The sequence below is a fragment of the Tachypleus tridentatus genome, chromosome 8 (assembly GCF_004210375.1).
Source record: "Tachypleus tridentatus isolate NWPU-2018 chromosome 8, ASM421037v1, whole genome shotgun sequence".
Lineage (NCBI taxonomy): Eukaryota > Metazoa > Arthropoda > Merostomata > Xiphosura > Limulidae > Tachypleus > Tachypleus tridentatus.
In genome coordinates this window covers 64,999,277-65,023,165 of record NC_134832.1, presented here as the reverse complement: position 1 = coordinate 65,023,165, position 23,889 = coordinate 64,999,277, and the positions used below count along the sequence as shown (strand labels likewise).

The window sequence follows — 23,889 nt, the reverse complement described above, 5'->3', positions numbered from 1 at the left end:
GATCTCCATACCCCTGTTTGATGTTATCTTCACTGGACTACATTCTATTCCAAGGTAAGGATATTCAAACCAGATCTCCATACCCCTGTTTGATGCTATCTTCACTGGACTACATTCTATTCCAAGGTAAGGATATTCAAACCAGATCTCCATACCCCTGTTTGATGTTATCTTCACTGGACTACATTCTATTCCAAGGTAAGGATATTCACACCAGATTTCCATACCCCTGTTTGATGCTATCTTCACTGGACTACATTCTATTCCAAGGTAAGGATATTCAAACCAGATCTCCATACCCCTGTTTGATGTTATCTTCACTGGACTACATTCTATTCTTACTGGAACAAAACTGAGAAGCAGTGACATCGAAGCAAAGAAAGAATGCTTACTTAGGTTTCGCTAACCACATGACAAGTAGTATGATGGCTACTGCATATTGAGAAAAAGAGAATTCAGACCAACAACCTTAAAAGGGGACATTCTACGTTTCTAAGGCTAAGTAACTCAATAATACGACAATACAGATGTAATGTAGAATCCATAGTGAGTAGAAGGTTGTAATCTTAAAGCATTGAATTAAAGCAGCCGAGATTGGAGAGTACTTTCTTAGAAAATTAAAGTCTGAAAATAGTAATTGAATTTATAATACATTATTATATAATGTGACGTGACTTATAATAAGTCACGCCGTTCATACTTATTTGATTAGCCATAAAACGAAAAACAAATACTTATACATTCTTGAATAATTTTTATATATGATATATCGAATGAATGAATCAGTCCGTTAATGAAAGTAAATAGTGGCTATTAAGGTTTATTTGTTTTGAGCTCAAAGCTACACAATAGGCTAACTGCACTCCGTCGACTACGATTGACCAAACTCTTTACTCTAGCGTTGTGAGATCGTAAACTTACCACTCATCCACTCTTAAGGAGGAAGTGATTGCCTTTAAGTTACTCTACGTTGTATTGCTCTGTAATAGAGTAATATATTTTATTGTTAAATTTTTCATAAAATCAGTTTAATTCCAAATTGGAGTGTTTTTAGATAGATTTACATATACATGCATATGTTTAATGTTTTGTAAGTCTTTCTGAAATGTTAATTGGTGTTTCGTTTGCTTACAGTCGTAGAAATTTATAGGTTAAGCTGAATATTTCTTGAGTCAGGCATGGTCTGAAGGTTATTGTGCTTAGTCTGTGATGTACAGGTTAAGCTGAACATTTCTTGGGTCAGATATGGTCTGAAGGTTAGTGTGCTTAGTCTGTGATGTATAGGTTAAGCTGAATATTTCTTGGGTCAGGTGTGGTCTGAAGGCTAGTGTGCTTAGTCAGTAATGTAGAGGTTAAGCTGAATATTTCTTGGGTCAGGTATGGTCTGAAGGTTAGTGTGCTTAGTCTGTGAATCTAGGAGTTTTGAACACATTTTCACAAATAATGTTATCATTTTTATGCTGTGGGAGCAATGTAACAGTAGTGGTCAAGCTCCAGTATTCTTTTGGACAATAATTAGCACAAGGTTCTGTTGATTAGTTGCTTCTTGTCTTATCTATCAGTTTAAAGTTGAAGATGAGTGTATTAGGTATCCTTTTAGATGGCTTTGCACAATAATTCTGAAACCACCGAATCATCATTGTTTCTGGGAATTGTAATTGTATTTCTTCAAGTTTGCTGATATTACAAAAGTATCTTAATAATTGGTGTAAAATATGTATTTATTAGATGTGGTCATGTAATAATAATAATGGATAGGAGATCAAAGATTTGTTATTGTGGATGTTATTTTGAATATGTTTCTTTTTACTGCAGACTCTCGTACAGTAACGTTTGTAAATCATGTTATCTTGAAAGGTACGTTAGTGAGAGTATGTAAAAAAAAATATGTCAAGAACAAAGAAGCTGCAGTGATAGCGGTTTGAGAGTATGAAAAGATGTAAGAAAGACACGTTCGATCCTATGTCACATTCAAGAACACAGTTTGAAGAATAACTGAAGTGTCTAGTTGAGGACCGTAAACAAACTGAGCCCAATGTACTGGTAAGTAAATTTCCCAAGGGGTTTACTAATGTTGTTTAGAACTAAATGAACAATTAAGTCAAACAGAGTCTCACGTCATCCCATAGACACAGGTGGTGCACATCTGATAAAAGAACCATAGTACAAGCTTTTCTGAACTCCAGGGACATTGCTAACAGCATTGAAATTCAGCGGTTGTTAAAGGGTGAAATAATACAACCTATGGCGAGTGTGTAGTCACAGCGATTGTTGCCAGAAAGAAAGAAGTCATACCAAGTTTGTGTGTGGACTTTAAATAATGAGATAGCAAATTCTACATTTTTAGTTATTGTGTTAGTTATTCATATATTATTTCTTTCTATCGTTAAGTTTATCGATGGATTTTTAGTTTCATTAAAACATTAACTCACCTTCTACATAGCCATTTGTATTTTGAGTAAATAATGAAACTGACACCAGCTTTACCTCGGTGACCTACAGAAACTATTAATACAGAGCAGTAAAGCATGTAAATTTATGATCACATGAGGTTGTAATCTCGTGACCCACTCCTTGAATAAATACCCTGCCAGAAGCTTCATTAAGAGAGAGTCATGAGGTAGTTATTGTTTGAGTATTGTATTCGCTGTGTTTGTTTTTAGAAATAAGGTTTTTTTCTTTCTGATTCTTTTTCCTGATTCAATTTTTGCTAGTTTATGATTGTTTATATTGTTTATGATAAATTATTTGTTAATACTGGTGTGAAATTCTAGGCAGGCGTTTATCTATTAACTGTAATTAAAGTTTTAAGGGTTATTAAGCTGAATAAATTTTATTTTTATTGTTAAATATAGGTTTTGGTGGCATGTTCATTTTAGACAGCTACATTCATGCCTTTAAGGATCTTTTTATAAATGTTAAATGTTGACTTTGGATTTCTTTTTGTCTTATCAGTTTGCTATCGGGTGATTAATTCACTTAAATAAATTAACTACTGTTTGAAAATAACTGTTACTATAGAAGTTCGTGAGTTTGAGATTGAAGCAGTCTGTCTTAATATTGCCAGTATAGAAGGAATACTAAAATTGATGGTGACTGATTTACTCGCAAGAAAATTATAAATCTTCCTCTTTCAACCACCAACCTCGAATCTATTCTTCCTACAGACCTAGTGAAATCGTACACCTACATTACTACAGTCAACCCACTACCTTTGCATTTGTTACAGTTCGATAGTAAGTCGTTTTTTAATGTTTTTGAGCTCATTGGAAGCTTTACTAGTTACAAAGAAAGTGTATTAAACGGAAATGGACTCCACCAATGTGAGAATCTATCCCAGAAATTAAAGCAGGATTTATGTGACCCTCATGGTTTGGAACTTCCAAGAAAATATGAACACTATTTTTAGCATATTATTATTTCAAATGTTAAATTAGAAGAAGTTACATGCCAAAAAGAGATCGTAGTATGTGCCAGTGGAACGATGAATTCTGCAGAATAAAACTGTACTGCTACAGTTATAGTTAACTAAGCTGCCTTGAAATGGTTACATACAGATTCAAAGTTCACTGAAAAACTTTCGTGTTGGTCATTAAAATTACGATACTTAATATTTGAAATGGGAAAGGAATAGAAAACGAGTTCTTTGATTTGCTAACTAGACATCTGATTGACTCGCAGAAGAAACTTTAGATTTGGATACCTTAGACATATTTAAAGTAGGTGATTTAGCACAATTGCAGAAATAAAATAACTGCAAAATTTCTTCAGAAGTAGAATGAATTTTTTGAAATTACAAAGTGTGCCACTGTATTTGTATAGGCACGGTTATAAAACGATTTCATATTTCTAATATAAAAAGATGCGTATTTTCTCTCGTGAGAATTCGCTTGACAGTGAAGAAGATTGAACTTATCATAGACAGTTGAAAGAAAACTGAAATGTTGACTACAGAAGACTTTTAACAATCGTTTCCCTTACAAGAAGAATGACTACTGCGGGTATGTTCACTTCTCATCCTTCAATGGATCCTGCTACTGACTTACCTTTATCTCCTCTTCAAAGGACGTTGTGACTACGTTGCAATGTTAATTATCATAGTTAGGTTGTCCCCAAAGTGTTAAACTTTCTGTAAATTGAACCAGATCCAGAAATTATAGAAGATTTAGCTGAAGATCATGGATTGTACGTTTCTTACTATGGATCTGTGTTTAAACAGTGAGGATTCATTATGTCAGTATAGAGTTACAAGTAAGAATAAAAAAAAACTGATATTTTATATGAAGTGATTTAATGTCACCATTTAGTTTTTAAAGAGGAAGGAGTGTGAGCTGTTTTCATTCATTTATTATTTTATTTCCATCGTTTAGTTTATCTATGAATTTTAGTTGCATTAAAACACCAACTCGCCTTCCACATAATCATTTGTATTTTGAATATGTGTGTGTGTGTGTGATGAAACTTGCACCAGTTTTATTAGCAGAGACATACAGATACTAAGAATGTAGCCAAAGATTTTGTAAATTTGATCACATGGGGTTATACTCTCATGACTTACTCTTTGAATAAATACCCTGCCACAAATATCACTAAGAGAGAGTCATGAGGTAGTTATTAAACGGTATACTTATTTTGTTTGTTACGATACATTGACATTGAAAAATATTGTTTGAATATTGTACATTTAGAGCTACGTTTGTTCTTTCTGGTTCTCTTCTATGATTAAATTTTTATTGTTTTATTTATCATAAATTACTTTTTAATATTGGAGTGCAGTCCTGGCTAGACATTTGTTTATTAACTGTATTGAATTTATTTCTAATTGCTGTTATTGTAAATAAATTGTTTTTGTTGTTCAACCCTGATTTAAAGCAGCGGATTAATTTTATACTTTTACAAGTTATGCCTTACTATATTTAAAATTATCGGAGTAATTGACCTCCTCGGTGTGGATTCCTGTACTTGGTAAGGAGATTTCTCAGGGAAGGTTCTGTTCTTTCAGTTTACCTCCTCTGGGGTCTAAACATCCACCCACGTGTTTGCCGTGCGTGGCGACCCGTGAAGGGGAAGAGAGGATCCTGGTGGTTGAGGGGTTCAACCCTAACACACCACTTTGGCCTTGAATTCCAGGAAATGAGGGACCTTGGGATGGCTTCCTTGGATCAACCGGCTGGTCCACACGGGCTGGGGTCAACCAAGTACCAGTGTTGGATGTTCTCAACAGGTGTTGTGGACATTATATCTGATGCTGGTGTTTGGGTATAGTGCTCACGAAACCTTGGCGTTGCTGCAGTGTTCTTGTTTGACGTTGTAGTGCGTCATCTCGTAGGGCTCCATGGTGAGTGGGGTCAGTGGGCACCGAAATTTCCCTTTCTTTATTATGGATACTCCAATTAAAAATCTTAAAATAGTGAAAAAACATTTTATAGGTAAACGACCACGTATTGAAGATTCTGAGCAGCAATCCTTACCATCCTTACCACCTGTTGTACCTCAATTTCTTATATTGCACTCATTTTAAGACAAATCTTTAGGGCAAATGTATCCCTTTTTCATTCAGAAGGGACTAGAGGGACTAGTAAAAAAGCTTCGATATGGTGACATATTGGTGGAAACATCTACATTTCAACACAATGAACTCCTGTTACATTCACAGACAATTGGTGATATACCTATAGAGGTTACACCTCATGCTACTTTGAATTCATCACGAGGGGTTATTGTTGAGAGGGATTTGAAGAGCAACTCAGAGTCGGAGATTCTTGCTGGTTTCTCCACCCAAGGAGTTTCTGCAGTGAGGTGTATCTCCACTCACAAAGATGGAATGATGATGACGGCTAATGTCCTCATTCTAACATTTACGTCACTACGTCCGCATGCCACCATCAAGGCAGGTCATCTTAATTGCAGAGTACGGCCATACATTCCAAACCCTCTCCAATGTTTCCAATGTCAACAGTTCGGTCACTCGAAAACGTCATATCGTGGTTCCTTGACGTGTGCTCGTTGCAGTGGCTAGGACAATGATGCCCATGAGTGTGAAACGGACCCTCATTTCATCAATTTCAATGGCTCTCACCCTTCCTACTTGGAAAAAAGAGAGGTGCAACGTTTGGAAACGATTCATAACATTACCTATCCTGAGGCTCAAAAATTGCTATCCACTGCCTCATCTCGGACGTATTCTGCTGCAATTCTTACCACAGCTACTGTGGGAGTGCTGACAGATCTCTCTGTGCTTCCTAAAGAATCGTTCTCCAAACAAATGAAAAGTATTTTGACCTTTATGGTTAAAGTTGATGAGTCAACTTCGACACCTATCTCTGTCCCTTAAGTACATTCCACCAAACTTTAAGATCCACATCCTTTGGTTCCAGGCACAGGAATTTCCTCGAATCCATCTTCCTTTCTCACCATAAGATGCAAAACAATCATTCGTTCACGTCCTCAGTCTCTGGAATCCCCTTTCAACAGCAAAGACCTGCCCAATCGACCCGAGGCAGGATCCATTGAGGTCGATAGACTTCCCTCGAATAAGGAAAGTAAGGGGAAAAAAAGACGTGGTTGTAAACAGAAGGGTTCTCCACCCAATTCACCTACATGTAAATAAAAATGGCCACCCTGATACAATGGAACTGTCTAGGTTTACGTTCTAACCTGGATGGCATCAAAACACTGATTCCTATCATCTCATTTGTCTTTCCTCACAGGAAACATTTCTGAAAACTGCCAATACAGTCACCTCTCGGCGGTTTTCTTTATACAGAAATGACAGGCTGTGTGATGGACGAGTGCATGGAGGGTGACGCTGTTGGTTGATCTACATGTGCTCACCCTGTCTTTGCCATTCAACACACCATTGGAGGCTGTAGCCATCCGTGTTTCCTTGGATCACACCATCACTGTTTGTTCTCTCTATCTGTCACCTGGAGAGACATATGATCAATCATACCTTGATGCTCTCATTGAACAGTTGCCGTCTCACTTTTTCATCCTGGAAGACTTTAATGGACATCATCCCCTCTAGGAAAGTGCTGGTATTGATAGGAGTGGTCGCTCTATAGAGCATCTGCTTTCTGACCACAACCTTTCTGTTTTCAATACTGGTTCTTCTACTTATTTTCATGCGCTTAGTCAGTCCATTACTGCTATTGATCTCTCAATTTGCTCCCCTTCATTATTTTTCCATTTTTCACGGAGGGTTGACAATAATCCACGAGGCAGTGATCATTTTTCTATAATCTTGAGAAAAACTGGCCGTGGTCGATGCCACCGACCCGCTTGCCCCGGTGAAAGCTGGATTAGGCAAACTGGCCTTCTTTGACTGCTTTCGCAAAAATTGATCCTGCCATTGTCTATAAGCCATCGATAGACGACTGTATGGCAGCAGTAACTGACTGTATTATACAAGCAGCTGCTCAATGCATTTCTGAAACCTCGATACTTATTCCACTGTATCCTCGTCAGTAGTGGAATCCTGCCTGCCACATAGAACGGAAGGCTAAAAAACGAGCCCTGGAATACTTTCCGTAGATATCCCACACTCTCGAACCGCATCGCTTTCCAGCAGGGTAAGACGTCAAAGCCAGAAGGAATCTTGGATTATTTTTACAACCAGCATATTCTCTACCACCAGTTCCAAAGTCATTTGAGACAAGATTCAAAAGGTCAGTATGCAATATCACTATATCCCCCTCTCGATCTTGCTCTCTGATGGCCAGGAAGCAATTGATACTCAGAGCATCGCCGATATTCTAGGTGAAAGCTTTTGCCGGGTATCTAGCACTTTTACCGAGCCTGGGAAGGATCCCAAGATTCCTTCAAACTACCATCCAATTACTTTGACGAGCTGTCTCTGTAAGACCTTAGAGAGGATGGTTAATGCTCGTCTTGTTTGGTTCCTCGAATCAAACAACCTCCTCTTGCCCGTCCAGTGTGGGTTCCGACAACAGTGCTCCACCATGGACCACCTGATTCGACTTGATACGCCAACCAGAAAAGTATTTCTCCAACGACAACATCTTGTATCAATATTCTTTGACATTGAAAAGGCTTATGATACAAAATGGAAGTATGGCATTTAGCGAGACCTCCATATATATGGGTAACGTGGCCATTTGCCTATTTTTATTTAAAAAAAATGTTAATGGACAGGAGATTCCTAGTTCGTGTGGGTTCGACATTTTCCTGTTCTTTTCTACAGGAACCTGGAGTCCCTCAGGGCTGTGTTCTGAGTGTCAAACTTTTCATTATAAAAATTAATCCCATCACTGAACAACTCCCTCTAACTGTTGCAAAAGGGCTCTATGTCGAGGACTTTCACATCTCATGTCAGTCGTCGAACATGAGGTATATTGAGCGGCAGCTACAGAATGCCCTCAATTGTTTACTGTGTGGACCATAGCAAACGGCTTTACTTTCTCTCTCTCTAAAACCGTTTGCATGCACTTTTGCTGCCAACGGGGTATTCACTCTGATTCTGAACTCTGTATCGGTGAAGTTGTTCTGCCTGTGGTCTCTGAGACTAAGTTCTTGGGGCTTATCTTTGACCGTCAGCTAACTTTTATACTACACATCAAGCAGCTACGGGTGAAATGTACAAAAGCACTGAACATCCTCCGTGTTCTCTCTACCACTACTTGGGGAGCGGATCGACGTTCTATGCTAAAGATATATCGTGCTCTTATTCGATCGAGACTCGACTATGGATCACTGGTCTATGGCTCTGCCAGACCATCGGCCTTAAAGATGATAGACCCTATTCATCATCAAAGACTTTGGCTCTGCACTGGGGCTTTCTGCACTTCCCCAGTTCAGAGCTTATGCATAGAATCTCCTGAACCTTCTTTGCACCACTGCCGATTGCAACTGTCTTTACTATATTTTTCTAAACTTCGTTCCTTACCAAAGCATCCCACCAGGGGCTGTGTTTTCCTTCCTCGATGGGCTATGCTTTTTCAGACCAGACGGTCTGCCATTGCTCCTTTTGGCCTTCAAATCCAGGCACAGTTAGATGAATTGGGTCTGTCCTTGGATAACATTGCTGTATCTACTGGTCAGCCCATCCCACTATGGCTTCTTAAAGTCCCTCATTGAGACCTATCTTTAAGTCATCTGAGAAAAGTAGACACTCCTGATTGGAAATTCTGTTTTCTATTTGTTGAACATCTTTCGAACCATCCTTCCATTCCTATTTATACAGATGGGTCAAAATCAGGTGAATGTGTGGGCTCTGCCATGGTTTGTTGTGGTTTGGTGGTTGCGCGCAGAATTTCTTCTACAGTTTCTGTGTTCACTGTTGGACTATATGCCATTTATCTTGCCCTGAATCACATAGAAGCTAAGCAATACTCAAACTGCACGATTTATACTGACTCGCTTAGTTCTCTACTGGTCCTGGAATCGCTTCACGTTGGTTCACTCACTGTTCGTGCCAATATTCAAAACCGACTGGCCTATTTCTCTTTAACATCTACTTTTCTCCAGTTTTTCTGGATACCGAGCCACGTTGGTATTTGCGGAAACGAGCTCGCCGACATTGCAGCTAAGTCTATCTGTTCTGGCACTGTCACTGCTGTGCCTGTCCCATACATAGACTATGATCCTGTATTCAAGGCTCAGCTCCGTGCCAGCTGGCAGTCAACTTGGAGTGAGTAATTTAAAACAAGCTTTTCCAAATAAAACCCTATATTGGACTTTGGAGGAGGAAGTTGTTTTAACAAGACTACACATTGGTCACAGTTTTGTAACTCATCATTTCCTTTTATCTGGAACTGATGCACCAGTGTGTAGCTTGTGTAACACTCGGATCACAATAAGTCACATTTTACTTTCTTGTCATCGTTATGAATCACAACGACGGCACCATTTTAAGCATGTTCTGTCCCAAGGTTTGTCCATAACGTTAGACAATGTTATTGATGATGGTGACACTGTCTAACTTGGTAGAGTTTTTAGTTTTTTAATGGTCATTAATCTTCTTAATGCCATTTAAGTTTTTTAATATACACTTTACACCTTTTAATGTGTCTCCCTTTTAAAAATAATAGTTCATCTAGTTCAGTTTGAAATTAGAAACTGACCATAGCATTAAGTAATTCGAAACCAGGACTGGAAAGGCCAACTTCAGGTGACTGATGGTGGTTTTTATACTTGCGTGTTAGTCTTCCTGGCGAGTTATGATTATTACAGTCACGCTACAGAAAGTCCTTTACAACTTGAATTACTGTAGTTTTTCTCTCGACGTTGTAGACTAGATGTAAACATTGGTTTTATGCTATTTATTTATTTTAAACTTTGTTTTGTTTTACCTTAATTTCCTTTTGTGAATTGTACTGAATTTTTTTTTTACCTTTTTTCCGGTCGTTTGGCGCAGATAGCGTAGTTGATTTGTGCCATAAAACACTAAATCAGCCAACCAACCAACCACTGTAATTGACATCCGTTTCTTAATTATTTACTGATTGTTCGTAAAATTGATTTTTTTGTTTCATGCTGATTGTAGTAGTGTGTCCATTTTAAAAAATTACAAGATGGATGAATGGGCTAATTGGCACTGATGACTTTTTTACCACATTTAGATCAAAGTCCAGGCTTCTTGGTTCAGTGCTATAGACATAACTTCCAAATATAGCAAGAGAAACTGGATCATTAAATTGCACTCAATACTGATTTGAGCATTCTAGTAGGACTTTATACATTTTATGTGGCGTTTGATCTGTGTAATCTCCTCGCAGATTTTGAGTGCTTGATGGAACTTAAACTGAGAGGACTACAATGGTAGAGATGTTTGATCGAAGTGAATGTCGTATTTAGCTTTAGTCATATATTTCAATTTGCAGAAACACAGAAATGCTGACAACGATAAACTAACCAGACAACCTATTATATTATTATTTGCATATTGAATACTCGTACCGTGCCTTTCATGCAGTGGCTAAATACATGACCGCGATACTGAAGTAAACACATGTATAACATGATGAATACAAAATCTGGCACTTGTTTAGTAATTTGTGGGTACAACATGTTATACATTGAGTTATGGTGTATTTCAAGTGCCTGACAGAGAAAAATCTAGTCATGACAAGGAATTATCAGATGTAGTTAGATCTCTGTCCAAAACAGGAATAGGTAACCAATATTGATTATTGCATCAAATATCATAAAGTTTCCTTTTTGGTTGACAAATTAGTGCTCTATGCTTTTAATGTATTGGCTGAACAATGGATTTTATGCTTTGGCACAGGTAAAAAGATTCACACGTGTCAAGGGGCTAACTTAAACAACCAGTTGGTTGATGAGTTGTGTCGAGTACTTCACCATATCATCGTCAAACTGATGGAGTGGCTGGTCTGGAGATGTGGTTATAGCAGAACAGTTCAATTTTATGTGTTGGAGAAAAATCTCAGGGAAAGTTAGAGTTAGATTCATTTGTTAATATTCACTGTAATTTCTGACAAATAAGATGAAAAACTTTGTGATTAGCCCTCTCTTGGGTTAAGTTTTGGGTAAAATGCTATGCAAACATTCTGAGTCGTTTCATGATCTTACAACATTTCGAACCAATTGCGTGTTAAATCTACCTGCGAGTTACTGAAATTGCAAGTTTAAGTGGTATATTCCAGTCTTCCTGAAGCGTGGCCAGAGATTTGTACTTTACCACAGTACGGGAAATTAACGTGAACTATGTTAACCCGTTAAAATGCATGTCATTTTGATAAATTTTTGAGTTATTTTTAACTTAAGAAGCAGATATTTTACGACCCATAGATGGCACAGCTGATGAGATAAACATAATTATTAGATAGTCGTGTTATACAGTAAAACAATTTTAATTGTTGTTATTCTCTGTATGCCTACTTGCACGTGTTTTGGGTTGATGACATGAAACATGATCTGGAGAAAATGTTTTTAGCCGAAAAACCTAATTATGTTTTTTTTTCTCTCTTATTACTTTATTTACACGCTATCATTTGAGTGAGGGTGATCTTAATTGGATGTGTGGTGACTTCAGGTTTTTACCATTGTGCACTTTTCAAAATGCACGTTTAGTACGCAACTGGTGTTAGTCGGTTGCTATAGAGACAAAGAGCTATTTGGCAGTGATGTCATACATACAATGTATGCGTTGGCTGTTTATATGGCACGAAAATAGAAACATATGTAATCCATACTTTGTTATTTTTTCCGGTACATATTAAACCAGTTTTGTTTATTTGTTACATACACAAGTATAATTAAGACACACGTTGGTGTTGTGCAGCCTAAGCAACCTGCACGACACATTATGTGTTTGACAGGAGTTACTACTTAGCAATTTTCTACTTGCTTCAGCTTGTACTGTGGTGATTCAAACTAACATGTTATAATTATCAGTGGATGTGTTCTATTGGAACCTTGTGTTACCTATCAAAATTCAAAGCAATCCATTATAAAATACACAAGAACTAAAAATCTCCAATTTTGATTTAATTCTTGTGTCAAATTTAGTCTAACTGTAAGCCACAAGTGCAAAGTTATTCAACAAAAATCGCTCACATTCGATCAAAATGTTTGAGGACACCTACGTAAAACGTCACGTGAGCTATTGACTTAAAATGTTTACTACAGTTTCATCTACGGGTGGACGGTTACTATTCATTGCCAACTTTTAAGCATAAATTTGCTAAATTTCATGAAATTCTCCTAATTAACTAGTGTCTAATGTTACTCTAGAGAAGTAGTTTTACCACCATCATAGATTTTAAAGAATCTGGTCGGTTCTGTAATGTATAGGCCTGTTGTGATTCTAAAGCTAATGTTGGTTGCAAGCGTCACTTTTTTTATTTACTGTAGTCTGGTTATGTGTGTTAATAGATAATCGTAATATGTAATCAAAAACATTTTATGTGTGAAGAAAATATGAGTTCAAAAGAAGGATTCAACATGTGACCTGAAGGAATGAAATCAAAATTGGCACGGGTAAATTGAGGGTCACGGGTTTGTCCCACCAAACATGCCCATTCTTTCAGCCGTGAGACCGTTATAATGTAACGGTCAATCCAACTGTTCGTTGGTAAGATAGTAGCCAAAAAACAGAAATCCCGTGGCAATTTTTAAGTTTTACAGGAAGATGAACTTTTCAACTGGGGTGTTTAGGGATATTGATATTCCCCCCCTTTCCCCTCGTTCGCGATTGAATTTTGATGCGAACATTAGGAATTTGGATTTAGTTTTTCGGTCTGGTTTGTTTTTGTTTTACTGAAGGAGTTACTGAAGATTAAAGTAGTGAAGTAGTTTCAGAGAAAAACGAATGTAGGAATCTGGTCGGATCAAGAGGGCGAAGAGAGAGCAATCAAGGTCGGTGTCGTTGTCCCGTCGTTATTCGATGACGTGACTAAGGACTAGCTTGATAGAAGTACAGAAAGAATCAGGTCAACGAAGAATTTTTCAAACGTCTCGTGGTCAGGGCCACTGAGTGGCTAGGATCTATAAATTCAAGTGCCTTAGAGTTTGCTGTGGGGGGAACGAGGTACACCCTGAAAACCCACTTTCACAAGACAGGCGCCGAATATTCCGCCTGTCCTGTGCCCAAAGCTCAAATGTAAAACAAAACAATACATCAATAATAATTAACAAAATGATATAATGTGTTCATTGTTAATTTGTGATGTCTTTGAGGCCATGAATGTGTTGTACGAGGATATTGTTTTGTGTGGGGCGCTTGTCATGGTGTGTAATTTAGAAGTTAAAGAGTTACGTTTCTCTACGCTCTTATAATAATTGTAAGCTACTTTTGTAAGGCTATCCTTGAGTAGAGGTATATTGCAAACTTCATGCATGTAATTAATTGGAGTGCATTTGGGTAGCCTAAGAGCCATTCATAGGACTCTGTTCTGTTGAAGTGTTCTGGTGATGGTTTTTGCATATTGTATGTGATTTGAGCGCCGTATTCAATGAGAAGGCGAACGTAGGCTTTGTAAATTGTAATGATAGTGTTAGATGTGCATCCTTTACAATTTCCTGTAATAAGCTTTAAGTGAGAGATTCTCTTACTAACAAATTTGTTGACAATTTTGAAATGTTGCATGCTGAAGAGTCGTGTGTCGAACGTTATTCTTAGAAATTTGCATAGGAGTTTAGGTTAATTGTGTTATTGCCTAATTTAAGAGTTACTTTTTTAAGGTTCTTAGGGTGTTTATTTCGGCTGCGTCTGAATCCAATGGCAAAGGTTTTGTTTGAATTTAAAAGGACTCTACAGTCGTTACACCAACTAAATATAGCATTAAGTGATTCTTGTATTCTGCTGCTTGAAATTGTTGGATTTCGCGACACACTCCAGACAGCTATATCATCAGCGTATTGTGAAAAATAGGTATATGTCAAATCCGCGAAAGGTATGTTATTCACAAAAATTATGTAAAGGAGATAGGACAGAGCACTGGAGTACACACGCAGTGATACTAAACGTCTTCGGTAGAGTAATATTTATTTTAATCACTGCAGTGGGCTTAGTTAAGAAGTTCGAGATCCATCTGATAATTATCTGGTTAGTGTTTAAGGGGGCATAGATGGTATCTAATGGTTTTGTGCCACACAGAGTCAAAAGCTTTTTTGATGTTTAGGAAAACTGCGATAGTTGTTTGGTTCGTATTAAAAGACTTTTATATAGATTTTGTTAGTCTGGCTAGGTTGTCAATAGTCTGTGTTCCTGTACGTGAAGAGTTTTATATTTCGAGAATGAGGTTATTGTTTTCCCAAAATAAGAGCAATCTTCTGGAAATTATTCTTTCCATTAGGTTATCTATACAGCTTAATATACTTAACGGTCTGAAATTATCGGGGTTAGAACTTCCCGTATTTGTTTTCGGAATTACCGTTATTCTCGCCTTTTTTCAGGCGTTGGGGAAATATCCTGTGAGTTGAGATAGGTTCATTTTATTGATAAGGTGTCGGTGAAGGTTAATGAATGTCTTTTTTAAAATTACATTTCTAATTCCATCTTCTCCAGGTGAGGAGGTTTTTTAGTGTTGAGATGTTGGTTTTTAGTTCTCCCATTGTAATTAGTCTCCCGAACACATCGAGATCATTTGTTAAAGTTCGGTTCCAAGTGATGTTGGCAAAGAGTTGCCCAAGTTTGCTATGAGTGGTGATGACTAGCTGCCTTTTATCTAGTCTTACACTACTAAATTAGGAATGGCTAACGCAGATGCTTTGCGTAAAAATTCAAAACAAATAAAAAGAGTAAAGCCAAGCCACATTGGGTTATCTGCTGTTTTCACCACAGGAAATCAAATCCCAGATTGTAGCATTGTAAGTCACTAAATTTACAGCTGTCATTATAATTCAGAATATTGCTTTACTTTAAATTTTAAAACTGGTTGTTGGCCTTTTACGGCTTAGCCCTCCCCCTGTGACACAGCGATGTATCTGCGGACTTACAACGCTAGAAACTGAATTCAGATACTTATGGTGCGCAGAAAACAGATAGTTCATTGTGTAGCTTTATGCTTAATTAGAGAAAAACGTTCGTGGGCTAATTTTCCATGTATTTATTAAGGTGTCATAGGGTCGTATGTTTCATCTGAGGAAGTGACTATCACTAATTATTAATTTTATGATTTAGCCATTAACAATAATTTAAAATTTGGAATGAGGCTTTTTCTAACAAAATGGTCTTTATTTTCCCATTTCCATTACTAATATATCTTTATATGAATACATTTTAAATTTTTGTACACTTATAATATTGTTTTTGACTAGTTTCAGGGCCATAAATATAAGCTAATCCTTTTACATAGGTAAAGGCTACATACTCAAACCTTTGCTCTTAGGTCTAAAGCAAAAGCGTTTTACTATGGATTTATTGGAAAGCAGCTATCTGTAAACTTGTACAAAATGACTTTTCTTTAGAGTGTATAAACAAGGCATTTCTACATTTCGGTTTCTATTTTTTAGTTTGTCTTGTTTTAGGTTTTCCTCTTGTCAACCTAGTTAGCAAAACGACACGGGAGAAGTCTAGCTAATTTGGGCTACAAACACTGTTTGTGTCAAAAAGTGCTTGTTTGAAACTTCAGTGTTTGTTTTTCTTTAGTGTCTGAGGTAAATTTATTCTTTTCATAACACTTCTGAACCTATGCTTTGTGGACGGTTTTGGCTTTTCGCTCACACAACAATGAACCTGAAAATCCACATTTGAGGTCTTTTGCTTTATTGGATAACTAAATTTGAATTTAGGTTGGCAATAATCTGTTAATGTTATGCAACTGGTATTGCTAATATTAAAATCCGTTAACAGCAATTACTTGAAGACAAAATAGAAAACTATGGACTATTCGTTAGCGAATTCTTCATTTTTAAAAAATATTTTACCCACCTTCTACATACCTATAGCTTCAGTGAACAACATTTGATCATTTTGAACTGCAGTTACCTTACAGCAGCGAAAAGTTCTTTGTTTCTTTCTTTTTAAGCACAAAGCTACACTATGGATTATTTTCGATATTCAGATACGGGATTTGAACACCCATTTTTATCGTTATGAGTTGCTCTATGGGGACTACAATAAGCTGAAATAATTCACAAAGTAAAGAGGAATTTATGCAAATTACTTCAAGGCATATTATGATTCGCTTTAAAAATTCTTAATTTGTGAATTTCTTAGCTTGATTGAGCATTTAATTTTACGAAATATTTGTTTTTATTAATACTTATTACGTTATAAATGCTTTAATGAATTTAAAGCCTTCAATATTTAATTTGCAAGAGTATATGGCACTGCTGGCAATTTAACTTCCAATAAATATTTCACTTAGATTATGAAACTAGTAAATAAAACTTTCAGTGTGTAACATACGTTTCAGAATTTAAGGGTTTTTAATTTTATTATAAAGTACTATAGAAAATTGATGAACTCTTTTTTTATTTTATGTGATATTTAAAAGAACGTTTACACTTTTAAATTCTTTTTGGAAAAATATTAGTATTGAGTAGCTTAGAAATGTTCTAGATATTCAACTTTGCAATTAACAAATTTTTTCTAACCTTCAAGAATGAATAATTAGAAAGTAATCATCATTACCTAAATATATTTGGTTTCATTACCTTCAAACATGAATTTGATTTTCTTTTACGAAAATTAAATTAAGAAAATAATTTAGTAAAGGTAGCTTTACTTTTATTTTATCTTGTTAAAACTCTAGCCTTCACAAAAAAATAAAGCAATTAAACAGCTCATATCATTCAAGAAAAAGAATATTATGGCACATTAACAGGTTTCATAGGTCATAATAACTTTCAGATCAAAATTATAATTTATTTTTAAGTAATTTTATATCTTAACTTTATTATACAATAGTTTCTGAACTTGTAAAAAAAGTACTGCATTAATACATTACAATGATCAGGAATACTCTGAAATTATAAACAGTTTTAACAAATGAATCTATTTAACATTATCTTTCATTGATATTACAGAAAGGAATGTGCCTTAACTCTTACAATCCAATTTTTCCTATAACTGCAGCAAAATTTTCTGTAATGATATGGGGTTTATGATGAAAAATAAAATTATTTTTCCAACACCGTGTTTCAAAGGAAGGTTTGGTGTTAAATATTCATTTTTTTTTCATGACAAAAGAGACGCTTTTATAGAGCTTTTTCCGTGTGTTGTGTGTTATGTCAGTATTCAGTAATTAGTAATAATTTCGTTTAGATTCAATCTTGATAAAAGCACACGAAACAATTAGGAGAAAAAGAAGTGGTTCATTTAATTGAGAGACTTCGTTTTGAAAAGTACCTAATACGTTTTTGTTTTTGGTAACTGTTTCACAAGTTTTATAAATGCAATTTAAATATACAGAAACACAAGGTAAACTGCATACAGGATTTCTTCAGGAATGTCATTTTGGTTTTTATTTTGTTGTTTTTTTTTCAAAACATGGTAAAAAAAACAAGTGTTACGAACGAAGACAAAGAATATTATTATTTCAAACTTATTTTACGTCTAAGATATCAAATTATTTTTTTAATAAGTAGAATAAGAACAAATCTTTGAATAATAAGACCAGACATACTGACCTCTTATAATGTTTGTTTATTTATAGTTATTTTATTTCGGCAAGAAATTCATGACGTTTTCTCGAAATTTTGTAACTGAAAAACAGTAAAAAAGATTCTTTTAGGCACATGGACAAGCTCATCTATTAAGGAGACTTCAGCTGAGGGTTTTCATTATTACATTATCAAACTGACTCACGCAAACTATATTATTACATAAGATATTAAAAGTATGACGACTGGTTGTTCGTTTTAATATTATCGCGTTGGATAGTCTGTAAAAGTAACCAAAGCTAAATTATTGCAAAGTAAATGTAAAGCTGTAATAAAGGCTGACTTAGCTGTACATGCAGAAACGTTTGAATGCGTGTTCACAAAAGTTTTGAACAAACTGCACATCCGTATTTCAGACCTAAATAAGTCGAGAAATTAATAGAAATTGTATTTAGGATAACGTTCCTTTTGTAAGAAAATTACTCACGGTTTAAATGTTGTTTATATGAAATACCTTGCAAACAAACAAAAAAACGAAACCAGTCGTCACATGATCTTAACGACATTGTGTTATCGTGTAGCAAATTCGTTACATTGAAAAATTTGACTAAACAACAAAAATCGGGTAAAACGGTTCTGAATTGAAAAGTCAATATGAAATCCGGACTTCTCGGATGGAGGCCTTTCTAAAGATTTGAGATTTGTAGCGTCTGATCGAGAAATTTGCTAGAAAATTTCAGACAGGCAAAACGTAAGCATACAATTTATATAGGTTATTCCAGTTTATTGCATGGCCTTTTTCTCGGGCATCATTGCATATAAATCGGTATTACAGGATCTTGTATGTATATTATGTTCCTAAATTCTAACTTTTGTTGGTACATTTATTTTTCTTCAAAGCACAATAGTCTACATTCACCATAGATGTAAAGAATAGAGTTTTGTTCTCCATTGGACCTTGTATTTTATTGTATAAGCTGTTGATTGTGTTATGACTTTTAAACATTATTCTGACTTTACATTGTTAACGTATTATCTGAATGTTTTTAGAGAGAGATTATTTACACGGGATTGTGGCCGTGTCTGTAATTTTCTTCCTGATTATTCTTGTTGTTTATCTTATTTTCTTATTCATGAAATGTTATGAGGAATCTATTGTAAGTTATGTGCTTTACTTCCTTCATTTTTGGGATTATAGAATTTTGTTCATTCTTGAATACAGGTGGTCTGTGACGTCCGTTTGTACATTCTTTTACTTACATTTTGAATTGTATTTATTTCTAGATTGTGTATGTTCAAATGGTTCATGAATTCTTGAATTTTTTTAGCGTGTTTTAAAGTCTTTATTTATCTTCGAAATATTCCACGTGAAGGTTGCTGAGTTCTGCGTGGAATATTTGTTTTCGTTGTTAAAAGTAAAGTTGTGTTAAAACGTGTGGTTGTAAACGGTGTTATTGTGAAGATTGTTAGCCGAGTTACTATGGAGAAACCTGTTGTTTTCAAAATAATCTCGGTATTTGTTTGTTTTAAAGAAACCCTTAGATAAAAGAAGTCAGCCCAACGCGTTAAAAAAGGATAATAGTTGGTTGCTTATTGGTTTTCATGCACAAAGGTATATTATATGTACTGTATCGAAACCCAGTATAAAGAATTAGAATACTACAGTCTTATGGCTGAGCTACTAGGAGATGGTATTATTGATCGTATTGTTTCAACAATAAATTATTATTCTGATGTTGAAAAGGCCAAAAAGAAGGAAGAACAACACAGTTAGAATCATAATTGACAATTAATACTAATAACAAATAAAATAAATAAAGAAAATGAACATTAATAATAAGTAGAAATAAAATTACACACACTCATATTTATATATGTGAGAAGTCCATTTGTAAAGATACATAAATTGCATAAGGTCAGAACAGTTCACAACTTAGTTTGCTAGAAGCTAGTACAATCCAAACTGCCTTAAGGAAAAAAATAACCAAAACATCATTTCTTATACCCATTATGAATGTAGACTCTAGTGATTTGAAGAAATAAGAAGACCAGTAAAATTAGAATCCATACAACAGATGGGAATAATACTGAAATAACGTGATATCAAGTACATGTGAAGAATATAAAATTGAAAAGACTTTCACATTTACCTAATTGATAACGCCTGCAGTTAACCAATATAAACCGAGGATGCATTTTCAAGTTTTAATGGGAAGAGTCCAGTCCTAGTGGATAGCACATCGAACTATTTACACTGTAAAAATGTTTTTTGGATACTAAATATACTTCTAAAGATATATCATGTTCTTAAATATATATGCATATGATAAATTAAAGCAAACGGCTCTATATGTAATGACTTCTATGTTGTATCCAGAGAATGACCATGTGTTTACTAAATTGTTTCCTTGTTTGTTTAATTACGAGTCAGTAATTTTTTATGGTTTTATTTGAATCACTAGTTACTTTTTGTCCTACATTTCGGCTGCTGAATTGATGTCGTCTTCAGTAAAGTTCTCAGAAAAATTATTTCTGTGAGGGTAGTGACCGTGATTCGATTCTGGGTCTTCTTGACAGAATTCTAGAGGTTTATCTATTCGAGTAGGGTTTCCATCGTAAAGCTTAAATCACCCAATTATACGAATGTTTTCAAGCGGATTATTAAAACCCAGTTGACTTCTGTACTAGGTCGAGTGAGTGTGCCATTATTTAAGTGGATGTAGAAGGTTTCCTTTAGTTCTATGTTTCTCATGTGTGTTTCATATCTTGTTATTTCAGTATTATTTCAATTTATTGTATGGTATTCGCTGGCATAATTGGCTGTTGCAGATACATCAGTATTATATTATACTCCCGAATTCTAAGTTTACTTTTTTGTTATGTAATGTATTGTTATACATCACATAAAAAGAATGAAAACATGTTATCGTTTTCTATGTCCATCCGTGAATTCAGGTTTGTTCAGTTTACTACTCGCGTCCTGTTTCATTTGAAGAGCAATATTTTCTACATTTCAAGAATGCACGGGTTATCACTGCCACCAGAATTAGACTCAACCTCCAAGCATTAACTTCCTTTTATGAATTGATCTTCCAGTAAGGCACAACCAGACCACGATAGAGAAGAAGAAATTTACATCAAATCAGGTGAATTGAGAATCTTAAGAAAGAAAGTTAAAGCAAGTAATAATGTAAAACAATATTACAACTGCACTATATTTACTAAATCTACTGCTTGTAAGGTCTTAATAACAGGGCTCATCAAGCCGGCTAGAATACAATACGTATCAAAACTTATTAAGCCAGCTAAGATACAGATAGCTAGTTCTTGAAATATTTTTTATATGTTGATAATTATTACGTTTTAACTTAAGAAAATGTATATGTAAGAACCTAAATTAAGTTAGTTATACCCTTTACCTCTTTTCAGAACCCTTCCAAAGACTTGGTGATAACTCAAAATGCTTACAACGTTAAAAGTTGGATTCTAATACCCGTGGCGAGAAGAGTATAATATTTTTAGCATACAACGTTAAAACACCAGGTTTATAAACCTACATCAGGCGTAGAACAGATAACTTAATGTGTAGTTTTGCACTTAAGAGAAAAATTGGCAAATTTATATATATTAATGTTATATTAAATTTGTCAGTTTTCTCCCCTTTTCACAGGCAATGTTATGAAATGCAGCTATTCATATGTCACTATAGAAAAAAAATATATATACGTATATGAAAGTAGAAAAAGTATTATATTGACATGTCTGTATTTTGAAGCATGAGAGATCGTGTTTAAATTACAAAAATTCCTATTCAGTTTGGTTAACTTACATTTTTTTCTTGTTTTATTTTTTTTTTTCTTCAATAACTAGGTCGATTTTGGGCTTAGACAAAGATTTGACGCAGGAATCGGAACAGGAGATGAACAAAGGCATTAGTAACTTGACTCTGGTTGATATCGGTGTGGGTAAAAGTAATTATCCAGTCTATGAACTTGATACATTAGGGTTGACGGAGATTTTCTCGTCAATTTTTGCTGTAAAGTTTTTCTAATTGAAACGTTAATAAATCATTTATGGTTCGTTATCTACTAGATTCCTTTATCTCTTGTCTGTCTGTTTCAAATTTCTTTCACTTTCTATGTTATAGACTTCAATCCAGTACTGTTAAGTTCAATCGAAATACATCTGAAAAATCAGTATAAACAATCATACTATTCCTAAAGTCTGTATAAACAGTCATATTAATACTAAAATCAGTGTAAGCAACCCGGTCGATCCCAGTCTATTGTGTTAAAAAAAGTTAAAAATCGTACCTTTGTGCGTAACAACAAATAAACAACCGCTGAAAGTCCAAGTGATAACTACCACTCAAGTTATTCTGGATTCGTACAGCATAGTAGGTTTAGGTTTATAGTAAATACATAAACTGAGCTGGTAATGTAATATTTTCTTTATTACAAAAAGTAAAAACTGTAATTACTTGTAATAAATATAATAACAAATGCTGTTAATAAAAGATACTTTAAAAAGTTTGGTTTGTTATAACTGCAAAGCTACACAATGCACTGTCTGTTCTAAGTCCAATGCAGGTTTCCAAATTTAGTGTTTTATCGTTATAAACTTTCATTCTTACCGCTGAGTCATCGAAGGCATGTGAATAAATAATAACATTTATGTATTGTACTTTAATATAAGAAGGTTACCTGGTTAAACTTCCTCCTAACGTACAACTAAAGATAACTTTGACTGAAATCAGACAGAATAAGAAATGTTACATCATATTTTCCGTTTAATCCTTTAAGCTACAGTACATATGACCAGTCTTTATTTTTCTCTAAGAAGTCACTGGCCGATTGATTTTATTTTTAAAATAAATTATTATAACTAATGCAAAGTGTTATAAACCATTCAAACTTAAAAATTGTGAAGTGACAATGTTTTGGCTGAAAAGTAGTTTCACGTTACTGCGATTTACCTATCAGGGATATTTCAAAAACATATTTAGCAGATACTATAAATTGGACATTTAATATATATAATAGAAAGAAGAGAGAATGCAGGTAAATAGTGTTAGGATCTGCTTATTAAAACATGCATTAACAGCTTGTGTGTATTTGCATGAGCGAACACCTCTATCCTCCCTATGAGAAACCATGGAGTTATTCACATTCGCTGCCTCATTTCACTTTCCGCTGAAATTTATATTAAATTATTTCATGCTTTGTGACTCTTTCATGTCATTTTACACAGCTAAGTAAGCACTAGGTAATGTGATTTGCACCTGCTATATTCTAAACCAATGCTCAAAGTTACAATTTGCTCACAAACAGCACAAGTTAGTCTTAAAAGTGTTATAATAAAACTGCAATCAATAAATATAGAAATAAATAAATGGTGGGTAATAATATACCTTGAATCAACTAAAGATGAAGGTAGAGCCATCGATACTAGTTACGGTTTACCAGAGATTTATGACTAATGAACATATACATTGTAGCGTTAGAATGTCGAATATGAATACAAAAGAATTAGGCCTGTAATAGAATAAACTTGCCGTAAATTAAGTTAAAATTAGCAAAAGTTTCAATACATTGTGAAATATACGTATCAAACAAAGCAAATCTAGCTTTGAATAGATATTAGTAATTTGTAAGTTCAAGTTATACTGCAAATAATTTTTAAAGGTGTATTTATGAAAAGATAAGATAAATGGTAAGCACGTGATGTAGTGGTAATATAAACAGAATCTGAAGTGTCATTCTAATTATTCTACACATTTTAACTCAGCATGACCTGATATTTTGAAAGAATTTATTAAAAGATAATGATACAATGGAAGCATGGACCTATTTGTCT

General features: G+C 34.8%; 1 long non-coding RNA gene across 4 annotated transcripts; it reads left to right on the top strand.

The window, feature by feature from the left end:
- Positions 1–1,888: 1,888 nt before the first annotated feature.
- On the top strand, positions 1,889–22,124 carry LOC143224163 (uncharacterized). Of its 4 annotated transcripts, none has more exons than XR_013013244.1 (3): positions 1,900–2,043; positions 20,989–21,179; positions 21,904–22,124. It is a non-coding gene; the product is annotated as an uncharacterized LOC143224163 (long non-coding RNA). The 4 variants fall into 4 exon arrangements; XR_013013245.1 differs by lacking the exon at positions 1,900–2,043 and adding an exon at positions 2,523–2,620; XR_013013246.1 differs by lacking the exon at positions 1,900–2,043 and adding an exon at positions 2,632–4,607.
- The last annotated feature ends 1,765 nt before the right edge of the window (positions 22,125–23,889 follow it).